The sequence below is a fragment of the Lactuca virosa genome, chromosome 3 (genome assembly GCF_052849685.1).
Source record: "Lactuca virosa cultivar CGN04683 chromosome 3, Lactuca_virosa_CGN04683_v6, whole genome shotgun sequence".
NCBI lineage: Eukaryota > Viridiplantae > Streptophyta > Magnoliopsida > Asterales > Asteraceae > Lactuca > Lactuca virosa.
In genome coordinates this window covers 276842545-276858574 of record NC_136428.1, presented here as the reverse complement: position 1 = coordinate 276858574, position 16030 = coordinate 276842545, and the positions used below count along the sequence as shown (strand labels likewise).

Here is a 16030-nt window from a genome sequence, read left to right as displayed (position 1 = left end):
ATCACACCGGACGCGGCGACCTATGCTCCTCCATCCCGACCGTGCTTCTCTATCTCGATTTCAATCTCTATCAGTTTTCATCTTTATATTTTGCAGTTTCCTACAGCTTCACTAAAATATATGACAACTTTCAGGTTCGTTGTATGAAATTAGGAATTAGCAAGTAATTGGTTTTGATCTTGGAACAGGGAGAGCATGAACTTAGGGTTATTCAATTTTGGGTGATGCGTTCTTATTCTCCCTTCCTGTCTCTGTTTCTTTTCTAGGTATGTTGTCTTCCCTATTTGTTGTAACTCCAAACCTTTCAAGAAGTTGTTGACGTCATCGCACACCGATTCTAGCCACGATTCGACAGCTTTAAGCTTTTCAGCTTCAAATTTGAAGGTATGTAGACACGATTTTTATGTTCTGATGAAACAAACCGTAAGCACTTCTTTCTTTTGTATGCTACTGCTCCCCCACCCCTATGATTAGGATAGAATATACCTGAATGATGCGTCGGAATGGATTGATTGTCTGGGTTTGATATGTTTATATGAATATATGGATATGTTTGGATAGGGTTCTGCTATTCAGAAATAGACGAGCTATTTCAACAGAAGAAGATTGAGAACAACTCAAATCTTAAACACTCAAACTTAGCTTCTTCATTCCATATGGGCAAAGGCCCTATTTATAGGCTCAAAGGAGCCGAGTACAATAATAGAACTGCAATCGGTTGATTGCAATATGACAAACCTATTTACATTAATGCCCCCTAGAGTATTGAAGGTCTTACATACTTTATTTTACTATGCTACCGACACTTTGCATACAATAATTATAAAAGACAAAACCATAAATAATTACAAATTCCTTTTCATATTGAAAGACCACATGTCTTCAATAATGTGTCTTCTTTAATAATGGCTTCTTATGTCATTAGAAAGGATGTCACAACATAAATCAATTTTTGCATCTTGTGCTGTTTTTTGTTCTAAACATTTTTATGTTCTGATGAAACAAACCGTAAGCACTTCTTTCTTTTGTATGCTACTGCTCCCCCCCCCCCCCCCCCCCCCTTTTTCTTTTTCGTTTCTATTTCACTCTCTTTGTGATTTAGAGACTCGGTCCATCAATTAATCAACCCTGGTGGAGGATTTGGTGTAGCTTTCACTTGTCTATTTTATTCTATTTGGACCAACGCAAAAAGGCTACATAACACAGATGATAAGGTAAGAACATCTATCTAAGTTTGTAAATTTGTAGATATTTCACAACGTATGCCAAGTGTTTGATGAATTGCTCAAACGAAACATACATCCCAAAAAATGAACCGATGGTTTGGTTTTATTTTAATTTTTTTAGCACTTCATGACAGGAAATGAAGACTTTACGTTCACAAAGTATGTATGTTTCTCAACACAAACTTGAGCTTAGTTGGTATTTGATGTTGTATCAGAGTAATAAATTTAATTTGTGTTTTACAGGTTAGAAGAAGGAGGAAATTGAGACATGGATCTGGATATTGTCAAGCATAATTGTAAGTTATGAGATTATTCTCCTTTACCATTGTATTTTTTATATTGGTTGATCTTAATTTTCCCTTTGTTCCATTTAGGATTGGAGGAGTTTTTTTCCCCGATGCATTGTAGTGTCTTCAACTTTATGAAGATTAACTGGATTGAATGTATGGCCTTTCGATTTAGAAGTACAGTTTGTTTTGAATTTTTTAAATTTTTACATATGTAGCTTATCATTTTTTTTCTTGGTCCACAACAATTTTTTAATTATAATATTTCCTGCTGTTGATATTTGTTATAAGTTACAAACTTGTCTGCACTTACTTATTTTCAATGAAAATAGGTTGTAATGAAGCAAGATCGGTTTCAATGCAAGATATGGGAATACAAGTGACAACGATTTGAAGCAAAGAAACTTCAATAAGAATAATAAAGGTAATTTGAATGTATGCTTCTTCAGGTTTAAATTTACAAATAAGACGACTTCATATTATTTCAAGTTTTTTTGCTTTGGTTAGTATAATTTTTTTTTTCTGAATTATGTTTTTTTTAATCATTTTCCACTAAATGGTTCGACCAAAAGCAATTCTTACTTTTGCATGGCTCCTTGAGTGTATGTTGTAATGGTGTTAAGGGCTGTGTACAAAAAGTTAACAATGTTAAGTCACTTAAGTCCATAATTGAAATGTTATGATAGGAACACGTGTACAAACCTGTAATGGTGATCCAAGACACTCTTTCATTGACAGAATGATGGAAGCAAGTTCCCTAATAAGCTTTCCTATCTGTAAGTATTTTTCCCAAGGATAATAGAAACCAAAATTTCCATGCCAGGGTTCCCACCTTGCGAAATTTGGCTAAAAATCAAACAGGATGTGAATATTTCTTTTTTTATCAGCAAAAGTCAAAGAGCATACTCATCTCAAATATTGACTTTGTTAATTTGAATTTTTCCTCATCTGTAAAATGAAACATTTAGATGTTATTAAATTGTTTTTTTACCTAAATTTTAACCAAGTGGGCTCAATCTAATTCTAGGTACTGGGAAGACATCTTGTGCTCATGTTATAGCCAATGAAGTCGTAATTAATTTCAGTCCTTTTTATTTTTATTTAATATTTTTTTTTGGATAAAATGATATATATATATATATATATATATATATATATATATATATATATATATATATATATATATATATATATAACAACTACTACTGCCCAAATGGTAAAAAAAATAAATTTTTTTTGTTTTTATTTATCTCTTAATAAGCCTATATATTCATAACTAATAACAGATATAAAATTATTTAGTTTTTTGTGTTTGATGGATTTCATTATTTCCATGGGAGGATAGAAAGAATTCAATTCCATTCCGCCTTTTCATTGAAAGACCAAAATACTCTTACTATATACATATTGAAACAAATAAGAGACAAATAACCACTTATATTTTATTTTTACGGATCAAGCCATAAAAGTATCACATATTTTTCCTGTTTAACCCGTTTTGACTTTTTGACGTAATATCACACATAACAATGGTCAGAATGGTTAATTTGGAAATTACTTTAAAAGCTGATATAACAAGTCAGCGAGAGTAAACTATGCTGCTACTATTCACAATTTACCCTATTAACATTTAAATTTCAAAAAATGTCATTTTCTATTGTAAGTTTCTGTTATCAACAGCCTGACAAATATAATGACAGAATTTAACTACTTTTCAAAATTCAGTTCATATTTTTTGTTTTTCTGTAAATATCTATAAGTGAATGTTTACTCACTTCCACCAACTTTTCATGTAAGATATGATTGTATGTCTTAATTTTTCTTGAATGTTTATAGAAATTTGAAAAATGTATGAACTTTATGGTTTTTATCTATGTTTTATGACCAGGTGCCGAAACAAATCTGATGTATTTTCAGTTTTTTTTATGGATACGATCTTTGTGGGCTGTTGACTAATGTTTTGACTTTTATCAGAGGAGGTTTTTGCTGACAAGAGAAAAAAAACGAACACAGCGCCAACGGCGCGCATGATTCCCCTCTAGTTTTTTAATGAAAATACAATATTATAGATTTAAATATATACAAAAATGAGTGAATCATCCGCTTGCAAAAAAATATAGATGCACAAATATAGTATTATTTTCTCTAAATAATAACATAATCCGAAAGAACATGTCAATACGATTCTAAATATATAAAAAAACCTTAAAATCGGAGTTCGTATGCGAAAGTTGAAAACCCGTCGCAATACAAAAAAGTGTTAAAAACGAACTATTGAAATAAAATACATATAAAGCATCTTTTTGGTACACATGTTATAATAATCGGAAAGTACATGTCATTGGGTCGCATGGACAAGACCCATGGACAAAAAGAACGTCGAAAACGAAGTTCATACGTAAATGTTATGACCAATCCTTTAAATCACACAATTCAGCCGCTTAATACGAACCTTCAAACGTAACGTTAGGTGCCTTAGAAGTTGATTTTTCAAATTTTGATATTTTTCTCACGATTGTAGCAAGATTCTGCATCTAAGTATGTTTTTATCTTATTTTACCCAAAATTTTCTTAAAGGACCGAGTAGTTGCCACTTTCTCGATAACGAATCTTCAAACGATTTGTTAGGTGGCTTACGGAACTCGTTAGAAAAATATAGAAGTATTTTATGAATTAGGGAGCGATCGAGTATTTTATTTGATTGCTAACCTTTCCGTTTCACGAAAGACTGACGATTTCGCAAAAAACAGTTGAATAGCGGCAATCGGGAAGTCGCTTTATTCGTACTTTTAAACGTTCTATTCCTATACTTGCGGGACTCGTTAGGTGAAAATTTTTACATTTTACGACTCAGATGATTGAATACTACAAACGTGTATACTCCGAAAATTTCATGGAAGTCGGATTCCGGACTCGGAATCGACGCCTGAGATCACGCCGCACGTTTTTGATCCAAGCCATCCAAATTTAACTTTCATTGATATAAAATGGAGCTTGAGATCAACTGATGTTTTGCTCATTTCCTTCTCAAGAAAGCTGCTAAAAACTCCCTCTCTACCTCCCTCTTTTTCTCGTCGGCAACACCCAAACTACCACCCACCGGTGACGCCTGCCGTCATTGGCCACCACCTCCGGCCACGCTCGACCACCGAACGGATCCCCTCACCTCCTCCAACTAGCAACACAACCCCCACCTTATTCCGATGCTGGAAACCCCATTTTTTGGCCCTATTTTTGTTTAACGTCGTCGTCATCGACAGTTTTTCCTGCTAATTTTGCTGGGGATTGGAGTTGTTTTTCTAGCGAACCTCCGACCCTTTTTCGATAGAAAAATAAAACGAGCACTCACCCTTTTTCCGATCACACTCTTACACGTTTGACGGCGAAGCGTTGCCCGTTTGTTTTTGGCGAAAACATGACTTTTAAAGCACATCTCGAGGGTGAGTTTTACGGCCACATTTTAAACACTTTTATTGTTTTGGGGGGATAATACATGTTATGTATTATGTGTTTATATAAACTTCAATCATTTAAATATCGTTTATATAATCTAGTTAATTAATCATTATAATAAACCATATGTAACATCCCAAAAATCCAAGACCAAAAATTTCATTTTTAATATAATGGTTTATAAAAACAATTTGCAAACATCATCAAGTATGTTATTTCATAAAACTATAGTTCACGTGTCTCAAAACCATATCATCAAATAGTAACAATGCCAGAGTACAATCCCAAGAACATCAAGTTCAGAAAATAGTGGTGTGATGCGTTGTTATCATGCCGGCTCCTTTCCCTTCGACGAAGAAGGACCTGAAACAAAAACTGTAAACCGTAAGCACAAAGCTTAGTGAGTTCCCCATCATACCACATATCATACAAAATCATACTGTCAGGCATATCTGGGTGCCCGACCTACCCCTTCGGTCTCTTTCAACCGGTAACTACCTAGCATATCTGGGTGCTGGCCTACCCCTTCAGTCTCTTTCAACCGGATATGGGGACTATTTCACCCCCTACTACTACTACATAATACCCTAGCATACATACATTTATCATAGACTGCCTAGCATATCTGGGTGCTGGCCTCCCCTTCGGTATCTTTCAACCGGTAACTGTGGACTATTTCACCCCTACCACTACTATACTATGACATAACATACTAGCACATAAAGCATAGTGGCACACCAGACATCTATCACGAAGACAATCATCTAACAAACATCTCCTACTAGTGGGCCGGCATTGTGGCCTAAGACCCACTTCTACTGGAAGGTAACTCGCCTCAATGTCGTGTAGTAACTGAACTGTCCTCGATGTTGGGGTCAACTCCTCTCAAACTCCTACACATAACAAGCTTCCTTAATTACCATTTCATACTCGTAACCCTTTCAAGGGTCAACTCAGGTCAAAGTCAAAGTCAAGGTCAACACCTTGGTCAAAGTCAACATTTGGTCAGAGTCAACATCTGGTTGACTCAACTCGCCGAGTTGGTCCATCAACTCGTCGAGTTCCATGATCCACAAAATACTGGAACTTCGATCCTACTCGTTGAGTCTTTCAAGAACTCGTCGAGTTCTCCTTCATACAGAATCGGTACCTTTTGCTCATGACTCGCCGAGTTCATCCTTGAATTCGTCGAGTCCTGCTTCATATCAGTTGGAACGTTTAGCCCTTAACTCGCCGAGTTCTTCCTTGAACTCGTCGAGTTCTTCTTCATAACCGCCGGGACATTGCCTTGAACCCGCCGAGTTCATCCTTGAACTCGTCGAGTTCTTAGATCTTCAAGTCCATATTCACGTCCATCTTGTTGAGTCCTCTTCTAGACTCAACTAGATTGCTCAAAAACGGAAAAGGTTGTGGAACCATGACCAGACTCGACGAGTCCTATGAACGACTCCTCGAGTCCCCCAAAGTCCAAGTCCATACAGTCGATTTCAGTCGGGCTTATTGCATCCAAAGCATAGATCTGACCTCCTAGGGTCGATATAACACGTAAAGTTACAAACTTTACGTGCATGCATGGGTGTTATGAAACTAGAACAGCAAAACTAAGCCATAAAGGAGTCCTAGTGCATGGGATAGGGACATAGCTCAATAAAGGTGGCAACTTTAAGCTTCCTGAGCCCAAATGTTCCTAGATCTGAAGTCATCACTCAAATATACACTCAAATCCAGAGAGTGACTTATAAATGTCCCAAAAATGACAAGATGCAAACATTAAAGAAGATGTAAGTGATGGAAAGCCAAGGTTGAAGCTTCTTACCTCAAACAAACTGGAAATGCAACCAAAACTCTAGATCTACTGCCTTCTTCCTGGACCTCCAAGCCTTTCCTTCCTTCTCCAAGCTTCAAATCACTAAAATGGCACAAAATAGCTCAAGAACACTCAAAAATTGATTAGGATTTCGAGAATAGGGTCTGAGGGTGATGGAGGCTGGAGTGGAGGCCATATAAGGTGTTTAAATAGGGTGCAAACCCTAAAATTTAGGGTTTCATTCAGACAGATCTACTCGTCGAGTCGGGGCTTCTGACTCGTCGAGTAGACTCTTCCACCCGCGTCCAAGATTCGCCCCTACTTGACGAGTTTGGGGCCTCAACTCGTCGAGTCCCAGTATAAAAATGCAAAACTCATACTTAAAATACGTACCGGGAACTGGGCGTTACACCATAGTTAAAAACTATTGTATTGTATAATGGATTAAATAAACGTTGTCGTTACTCTGCCAATATATGGGTAGACACCCCCACCTATGGTTGCTAACTACAACCTCGATGGTCAAGTCAAATGTGATAACTGTCTAAACACTACGACGTCTGATGAAGCGTCATAAGGGAAAACAACTCGTCATGAGGGAAAACAACTCGTCAGCAGCTCAATTTCATGAACTCAATGTAACATTGATAACAAACCTAAAAGCAAATAAATATATAAGTTGAAACAATACTCATATATACAGTAAAATGCTACTTTTGGGTAAAAAGTATAAATATTTATATAAGTTCGAATACTTATATACAATAAAACATATATTGTTAGTATAAAAAGTACTTTCGATTCAAACACTATAAACATGTGAACTCACCAACTTTACGTTGACATTTTTAAAATCACATGTATTCTCAGGGAAGTAAAAGTCATACATGTATCATCTTTTGGGGAACAATCATGGAATCGCAGTCCTATACCACTTTATTGTTATCCTTTATTATTATACCTATGTGTTAAAGCACTGTTTGTACTATTCTTTCCAGTATTCTAAAACTTAGTACAATATGTAATATTATATTCGGTAATGGAAATGATATTTATGTTATAATTTTGTGTATTGTTTAATGAAATATATTTTTGTGATCCACGATTACATCGCACAATACGCTGTTTCTGCAGCCTTCAGGGGGTATGATGCATTGGTATCAGAGCTATATAGAACTAGTATCTTTTCAGGAGATTACGACTATCGCTTAGGGGTTACACACCCTGATTAGGTTTATCTATTAAGCCTAAAAACAAGTGTTATTAGTAATTTTATTACTGATTGGCTACTTACGGGAGCATTGTATATGACGGATATGGTGTTTTGGTTGTTGGATTTCGGAAAAGCTATATGCCGAAATGGTCATGCCCTCCGATTTTCTTGTCTGGCCAAACCTTACTTAATATCCTTGAAGTGATAAACAAAATTGATAAAACGCACCCCACAAAAACCAGATATAGAGTTATATATATAAACCCATACTGTCACAACTGGCATTTTAGCCAGGAAATTCTGTGATCATGTAAATGTCATCTATGATAATACTTGTAACTCTAACTTGTTATCATACACTATGTTCATTCTATGACAACAAACTTAGTCAAGATTCACAATTGAAGTTCAAAACTCTATGCAAAGCATTTCAGAAAGTCACTTGGTAGTTGAAAACCCTAGAAACCCCGGTTCAAGTTCTTTATGGCTAGTATTTTCTTATTGGGCCTAATGGACCAATAAGCACTCAATTCAACTATTTTGGGCTTAGAAACCCTATTGGGATTCTAAATGGGCCCCATTCATAAATCTATAACATTTTGGATCATTTGGGCCTAGAATGATTCATTCTAACCCTAATGGGCCTTAATGGGCCATAAACTCCCTTTCTTTTATTCAAATGGGTCGTGAACCATCCAATGGGCCGAAAAGTAATAACTTTGGCCTTATGATTTCGATCTAAGACAACTAATGGACCAAACTATTCAACTCCTTTCTCGTAGCCCAATTCTCGGCCAATGAAAAAAAAAGAGAAAATGGTTAATTAACCTAATCCATGACACCTCATTTTTGTTTAGAGGATAATAAGGCTTTTATATAACATGTATCAATGCACTCTCATACTTCCATGCAAAGATCACTCCTCTTTCTCCCTTCTTTTACTCACGGCTGAGAACAAGCCCAAAAATACACACACACACATTCAAAACTCTCTCTCAAACACGCTCAAGAACATCCCCTTCCTCCCTCAAATTTTCGAAGATCTAGAGTGCTTTCAAGTAGATCCTTCACTAATATCATCAATCTTTGGTAAGAACTTGTAAACTTAAGTTGGTTTATTTCATTCATTAGCTAAATCACTCCTTATCAACACATGTTTTCGTGATTTTGCTTCCTAGAACTTCCTAAGTTCGAACTCCACTCAAGAAAGCTTACTAAAGGCCGAGATCTTTCCACTTTCTTCTTCACAACCGAGATCATCAACCCATTGTGAGTTCATACACCCTTGTTTTCGGTTTCTACACGCTTTTGGGGGAGAATACAAGTGTTTATGTGTAGATCTATGTATTTATGCATGCTATGTGTAATTTTCCTTGTTTATGTTGTGATTATGTGATAAAACTTGATGAATCTCGAATACTCTAACAAAAATGGGTGGGATTCATAAACTAAAATACTCTAAACATCATACTACAAGGATAAAAGTGTTATACATGCCTAAGATGTGAAAAACAAAACAAAAATCTTGTGTAAGGATCATTTTTGACAAGTAAACAAAAATTGGGATAATTTTGCCACATACGGTTTTGTAAGGATCAAAAGGGTCAAATTTGTATAAAAATGAGCTTTTAAAACAACTATACCTTCCAAAAGACCAAAAGTGTAATATTTTGCATTATGGGCCTTAATTTGGGCCTTACGGCTCTTTGGGCCCAAATTGCAAAAACATAAATTTTCATGGACTAAAATGTTATTTGATCAAAACTTGAGTCAAAAATGAAAACTTACAAATTTAGGGGCTGAAAATGACACTTATTTCAAAATTGGGCCAAAAATGTTAATTTTATAAAAATTGGGCCGAAAATGTCATTTTATTCAAATAAGGGCTGAAAATGTAATTTTCTACAAAGATGGGCTGAAAATGTCAATATATGTATTTTTGGGCCAAACCCGTCAATTACTAAACATTTGGGGCGAAAATATAGATTTTTATAAATTAATGGGCTAAAATGTTATTTTTAATTAAAATAGACCAAAAATAACATTTTATGTAAAAATAAGCCTTTAAATGTTCAAATTAGTTCTTAAGGGACCTAAAGTGTAATTTTTATTAAACACGAGTTCAAATTATAGAATTTTGACGTATCGAACAAGAAAATATCATTATAACAAAACACTGGGCTTTTTATAACATTATGGATAAATGTTTCGACTAAATAAACTATACTATGACAAACAAACGAAATACAACAACGGTACGACTATTGGGCCTACTACTCACAATACATGCTTATTGGGCCTTCGTGATCCATATGCATGTTTATTGGACCCAATATAATAATTTCATGTCGATTGGGCTTTCGCGATCCAGTAACATGCTTGATGGGCCAAAATTAGCCTTTACATGTAATTGGGCCTTAGTGGCCCATTTACATGCTAATTTAGCCTGGAATAATTCATCATATGCTAAATGGGCTTTAATGTGTCCATTGCATAATTAACAAGCCTGGGAATAACTTACATGTCTAATGGGCCACAGTTGTCTTTTCATGTTTGTTGGGCCTTATCCTTTCACGTTCATGTATCATCTGGTGTTCGTAATTCTAAATACATATAACGTTATACATATTCATGTGACAAATATTGAGATCTAGTGAGACTTGTCGGTTGACACCATTGAGTGTATGGTCGTAGCCTATAGTTATAATCAGAGTCTCTTGGAGGGAGAGCGAGAGTTTGTGTATAGATCTATACGGGGGTGACTCCCCCACACTTGAGTTGTTCGCTACAGTTAGACTAGGCCAGTCTAGGGTGACAAAACCTTGATCAAAATCCGGCGTTTGGAAAAATGGCCAAGGCAGGCGAATCAGTCACTATCATGCATGGTGTGACATCCCCATTTTTACGGCCAGAAAAGACCGATTTGTTTATGCTTTGTTTTGAAATCAGAGTAATCGTTTAAAGAAAACTGCTACGGAATTTGTTCCCAAAACAAAATGTGATAAGAATTTATCAAAGCATTTCTTTAAAGAAATGTATTTTCATTAAATAACAAAATCTCTGGATGTCATGTTCCGATATAGACCAAAAGCATAAACAGTATAAAATAGACCTTACAACAGATATTTACAACTACTGGTCTATTATCCAAAATCTCTCGTCAAGTCCACCAATTTATACTCTTGTGCCGTTACCTGTAATACAAAGAAAACTGAGTGGGTCAGGCTTAGGAGCCTGGTGAGCATATAGGGTTTTCAACCCACAATAATATAATTATTATATTCAATCATCAAACAATCAATCCAATTACCCATCCCCATTATCTTCTTTATTTCTTAAGGTTTTACCCTAAGAACCGACTATCCTTCCTCCATTCGTTCCTAAGGATTGACCTAAGGAATCGACACAAAGTCCATTGCTACCACGGTTTATACAACCGGCACTACGCCACATAGTCGCCAGGGTTTATACAACCGGCACTACGTCACATAGTTGCCAGGGTTTATACCATAGGCACTACGTCTCATAGTCACCAGGGTTTATACAATAGGCACTACGTCTCATAGTCACCAGGGTTTATACAATAGGCACTACGTCTCATAGTCACCAGGGTTTATACAATAGGCACTACGTCTCATAGTCACCGGGGTTTAGACAATAGGCACTACGTCTCATTGTCACCAGGGTTTATACAATAGGCACTACGTCTCATAGTCACCAGATATTTCATCTACCCATGTTCTACCCAACATATTTGTAGATATAAAATACATATACGGTTTAAATCATTAAAAACCTGTATAAAAAATCCATTCCACACCCATCACAAATAAACAAACAATACATAACACATAGCACGTATTTCATAGTAAATACTTCATATTTATGTGTTAGAAGAAAGTAACTACACACTCACTTGATCAGAAGATTATTGGGCAGCAGTACGGCTCTAAGAGTAGTATTTCTTCAGTGAAACCGGGAGATCTTCACAAAAACCGGGTTTCTCGCGGGCATAGTTTCGGCTCGAAAATTTTACTTCTCAGGATCTTCGGGGCTTCGAGACTCGCTTCGGGTCTCGAGATGATACCGGGGCTTCGGGGGTATAAATTGCATGCAAATCGAGGCAATAAGGAGTGAGAGAGAAGAAATGAGCAACAAATCCAGGAGACCTTGCATTCTATTTATAGGGGGGGCTGACCCTCCGAACGCAGCGCGTTCCCTGAACGAACGCAACGCGTTCACGAATGCAGCGCGTTCCTTGAACGAATGCAGCGCGTTCCGCCGTGCGTCATTGCTTACGAACTTCGGACTTGACAGGCGACGGGACAGGCTCTGGGCTCCGAACGCGGGGCGTTCCCCAATTGTACGCTGGGCGTTCCCCCTTTGGGATGCGCGCCTCGAACTTCAGAAAATCATAACTCTCGTATACGATCTCCGATTTCGACGTTCTTTATATCCACGCGTAGGTGAGATTATGCTCTACAACTTTCATTTTGACTCCGTCGGCAAATTTTGACTTTTATTTTTATTATATTATTTTTAGTAGGCCGGGACAGGAAAACTCCGTTAGAAATTCATATCTTCTTCATCGGACATCCGTTTTCGTCTGTCTTTTTACCGTTGGACTACTATCAACGAGATCTTCGATTCTCGTTTAGATTTTTTCGGCTAGAAATCACTCGATCTCAAATCCGAAGTTCGGGCTGCATACTGCTAAGCTGAAACTTAGAAAAATCATAACTTCCTCATACGAAGTCAGATTTGGACATTCTTTTTATGCACGCTCTCGGTTTAACGAACTCTACGACTTTCGTTTAGATCACTGAGGCTAAATATCGCTCTATCGTAAATTCACTATTTACGTCGCGCTGTGTCGTGCCTATTCTGTCGCGAAACTTCGACAAGTCATAACTTCTTCGTTATAACTCGGATTTCGGCATTCTTTATATTTTCGGAAACCTTGCCACGACCACTACAACTTAGTTAATATTATTCATTCTAAATAATCTTTTATCAAAAAGTCATTTTTGACGCTTATCGTCTCTAAATTGTCTAGCCTGGATCTACGGGGGTTACAATTATCTCCCCCTTAGGATGATTACGTCCCGGAATCATCAACGAAAATAGGGCTTGTATAATGATTCCATACGTTATCTTTTCATCCTAGGTAACTTCTATATTTTCTTCGAATGAGTATTTAACTCTAGGGCTTCCTGACTGCAGACGATGCTCAATCTTGCATCTGCTTTTCGTACTATGTTGGACTTTCAATCATAACTTTCAAGTTACATAATAAGTCCTTATTGTGGACTCCTTCTTCTTCTTAGGATAAATACTTTCCTTTATCTATTGTAACAGACCGATGGGTCATGCTCTAATGATCTCTCATCGTATGATGCAACGCTTAGACTCAAGTCTCTTAGAGTCAAATTCTAGAATGGAATATATCTTCCTTCATGTTCTAATGTGATATAATCATATTTTAGCATGTAGCATCTCTAGCTACTTACAAGCGCGATGCTATTGGTTGCATTGATTTCAATCTTCTGACTTAAGTCAGATGCTACCTCGAACTTGGTTCTCCGAACCACGTAACAAACTCATTGAAGTCGGACTCAATTTGATATGACCACTAGGGTTAGAATAACAATCATCTCATTAGTCATTACCGAAACGATGGTAACGACATACTTGAATAAAACGAGACCAATCACTAGCTTCTTGGTAACCTTGTGACTTTTCCTGATCCAAGCGTGAGTCCTGTGCTTCCAGTAGTATAGATCTCTAATACTATTCACACCTACTCATACTCGTCCCAAGTATTCTCTCTCAGTCTAACCAAGTCACCATACAAAAATCACACAATCATTTAACACATCAGATATTAAAACCATAAATATCACATAGATATCAAAACCAGGGTTTATATTATTTCTTGAAACGATTACACAAAGGTTCAAGTTCACCCTATACTATGCCTCTAATAGGCTAAACCACAAGTTACTATTCGCCTTTCTACTTCATAACTTGGTCTTTGGATATAAAATCCTCATCCTTGATTCCTTGCGTGATTGTCTGCTTCGTTGAGGATCATGTGGAATGCCCTTGGCTGTGGCGGTGTGTTTTTCTTTGGGCAGTCTCTAGAAACATGCCCTTCTTCGTTACATCCGTAGCACACCTTTTTGTTGGATGCGCACTTGTTGGCGTAATGCCCTGTCTTCCCACATTTGTAGCAAGTCATCTCCTCGCTACACTTACCGAAGTGTTTTTTTTTACACTTCTCTCACAACTTAGCTTCATCTCTTCCCCCAGATTTCGAGAATTTGCTTTCTTTGTTGATCACTGAAGATCCCTCATGCTTCCTTTTCTCTCCAACTTCAGCTCTCTCCAGACCTTTCTCTCTTATCTGGGTCTTGACATTCCTAGCAGCCCAAATGGTGGCTTTCAGAGTGGTCGCTTGCTTGACCATCGGACCAAAGTCCGCTGGTAATCCGAGGGCAAACTTGTTGACCTTGGAAAGTTCCGTTGGAAGTAGGTAGGGAACAAACTTCATTTTCTCCATAAAACTAGTAGCGTACTCGGTGACGCTCAACCTTCCCTTTTTCAGATTCTGGAACTCATTATTGATTTCCAGAAGGTCCTGCTCAGAGCAGTGTTGCATCTTTAGTTGCACCCCAAAATCTTCCCACGACATCTTGCTAGCTTCCCCCTTGGGCATAGAACCAGCCAGTAGCTTCCACCAGCTCAGCACTCCAGATTTTAACAGAGGGATCGCGAGCGCGGTCTTCTATCTATTGCTGCATTCACAACTTTCAAACATTGTCTCCATCTCGGAGATCCAGTCCATAACTTGCACCGGTGTCGGGCTCCCAGAAAGACACGGTGGCTTGGATGCCATAAAATCCTTGTACTTGCACCCACGCCAATCATTTCCTCCATCATGGTTGTTCTGTCGAACTAACGGTGGGTCGGCTTGACCAATAATCCCACTTAAGTTTCCTCCTTCTGACTGCCCTCCATTCACTTCGGGCTCTTCAACTTGAATTGAAAGTTCTTCACGATTCTGCCGAAGTAGGCGTCTAGTTTCTTCCATATGACGATCCAACATCGTTTGAATCATCAATTGTACTCCAGCCATTGTCATCGGCTCAGGTGGTGCTGCTGCAACAACTACTTGTTCAAGCACAAGTGGTTGATTCCTGTTTTCGTTCACGTTTCCAGCTCCACTCCTGGTTCTTGCCATTTTGGATCTATACACCGAATAAGGTGATTTTAGATCCTCATTCACGGTAGATATTCAAATCATCCTTATCACTTCGAAACGTTTACATGCTAGTTCTAATATTGTAGTCGTATGCTTAGAATCCTAAACACATAAGGTTTCCAGATCCGGTCGGCAACATACCATAGATCCGAACAAACAATATCATATATAGCAAACATAGAGCATTTAGCACATAAAAGCATTTTAAGCATCTTTCCTAAAATATACTAGTGCTCGTGTCTAAAATATGGTAGACACTCATCTCACAATCATTTCTTAGCATTCTAAGTTTAAGTCTAGAAATCCTACAAATTCCTAGTTCGCTTAAACTAATGCTCTGATACCAACTGTGACATCCCCATTTTCACGGCCAGAAAAGACCGATTTGTTTATGCTTTGTTTTGAAATCAGAGTAATCGTTTAAAGAAAACTGCTACGGAATTTGTTCCTAAAACAAAATGTGATAAGAATTTATCAAAGCATTTCTTTAAAGAAATGTATTTTCACTAAATAACAAAATCTCTGGATGTCATGTTCCGATATAGACCAAAAGCATAAACAGTATAAAATAGACCTTACAACAGATATTTACAACTACTGGTCTATTATCCAAAATCTCTCGTCAAGTCCACCAATTTATACTCTTGTGCCGTTACCTGTAATACAAAGAAAACTGAGTGGGTCAGGCTTGGGAGCCTGGTGAGCATATAGGGTTTTCAACCCACAATAATATAATTATTATATTCAATCATCAAACAATCAATCCAATTACCCATCCCC

The 16030-nt window shown here is 37.2% G+C and overlaps 2 long non-coding RNA genes across 3 annotated transcripts in view; one reads left to right on the top strand and one right to left on the bottom strand.

Moving 5' to 3' along the window:
- Positions 1–2576, top strand: LOC145162957 (uncharacterized). 2 transcript variants are annotated; one of them, XR_013739463.1, is made up of 8 exons: positions 1–134; positions 267–384; positions 1103–1214; positions 1361–1389; positions 1470–1522; positions 1601–1690; positions 1846–1937; positions 2200–2576. It is a non-coding gene; the product is annotated as an uncharacterized LOC145162957 (long non-coding RNA). The 2 variants fall into 2 exon arrangements; XR_013739462.1 differs by having other exon boundaries at positions 1361–1385; positions 2200–2575.
- Positions 2577–5208: 2632 nt separating this feature from the next.
- LOC145162956 (uncharacterized) overlaps positions 5209–16030 on the bottom strand; it is a 43599-nt gene continuing 32777 nt past the window's right edge. Inside the window, exon 3 of the long non-coding RNA XR_013739461.1 lies at positions 5209–5329. This is a non-coding gene — a long non-coding RNA (uncharacterized LOC145162956). The remainder of the gene's footprint in view (positions 5330–16030) is intronic.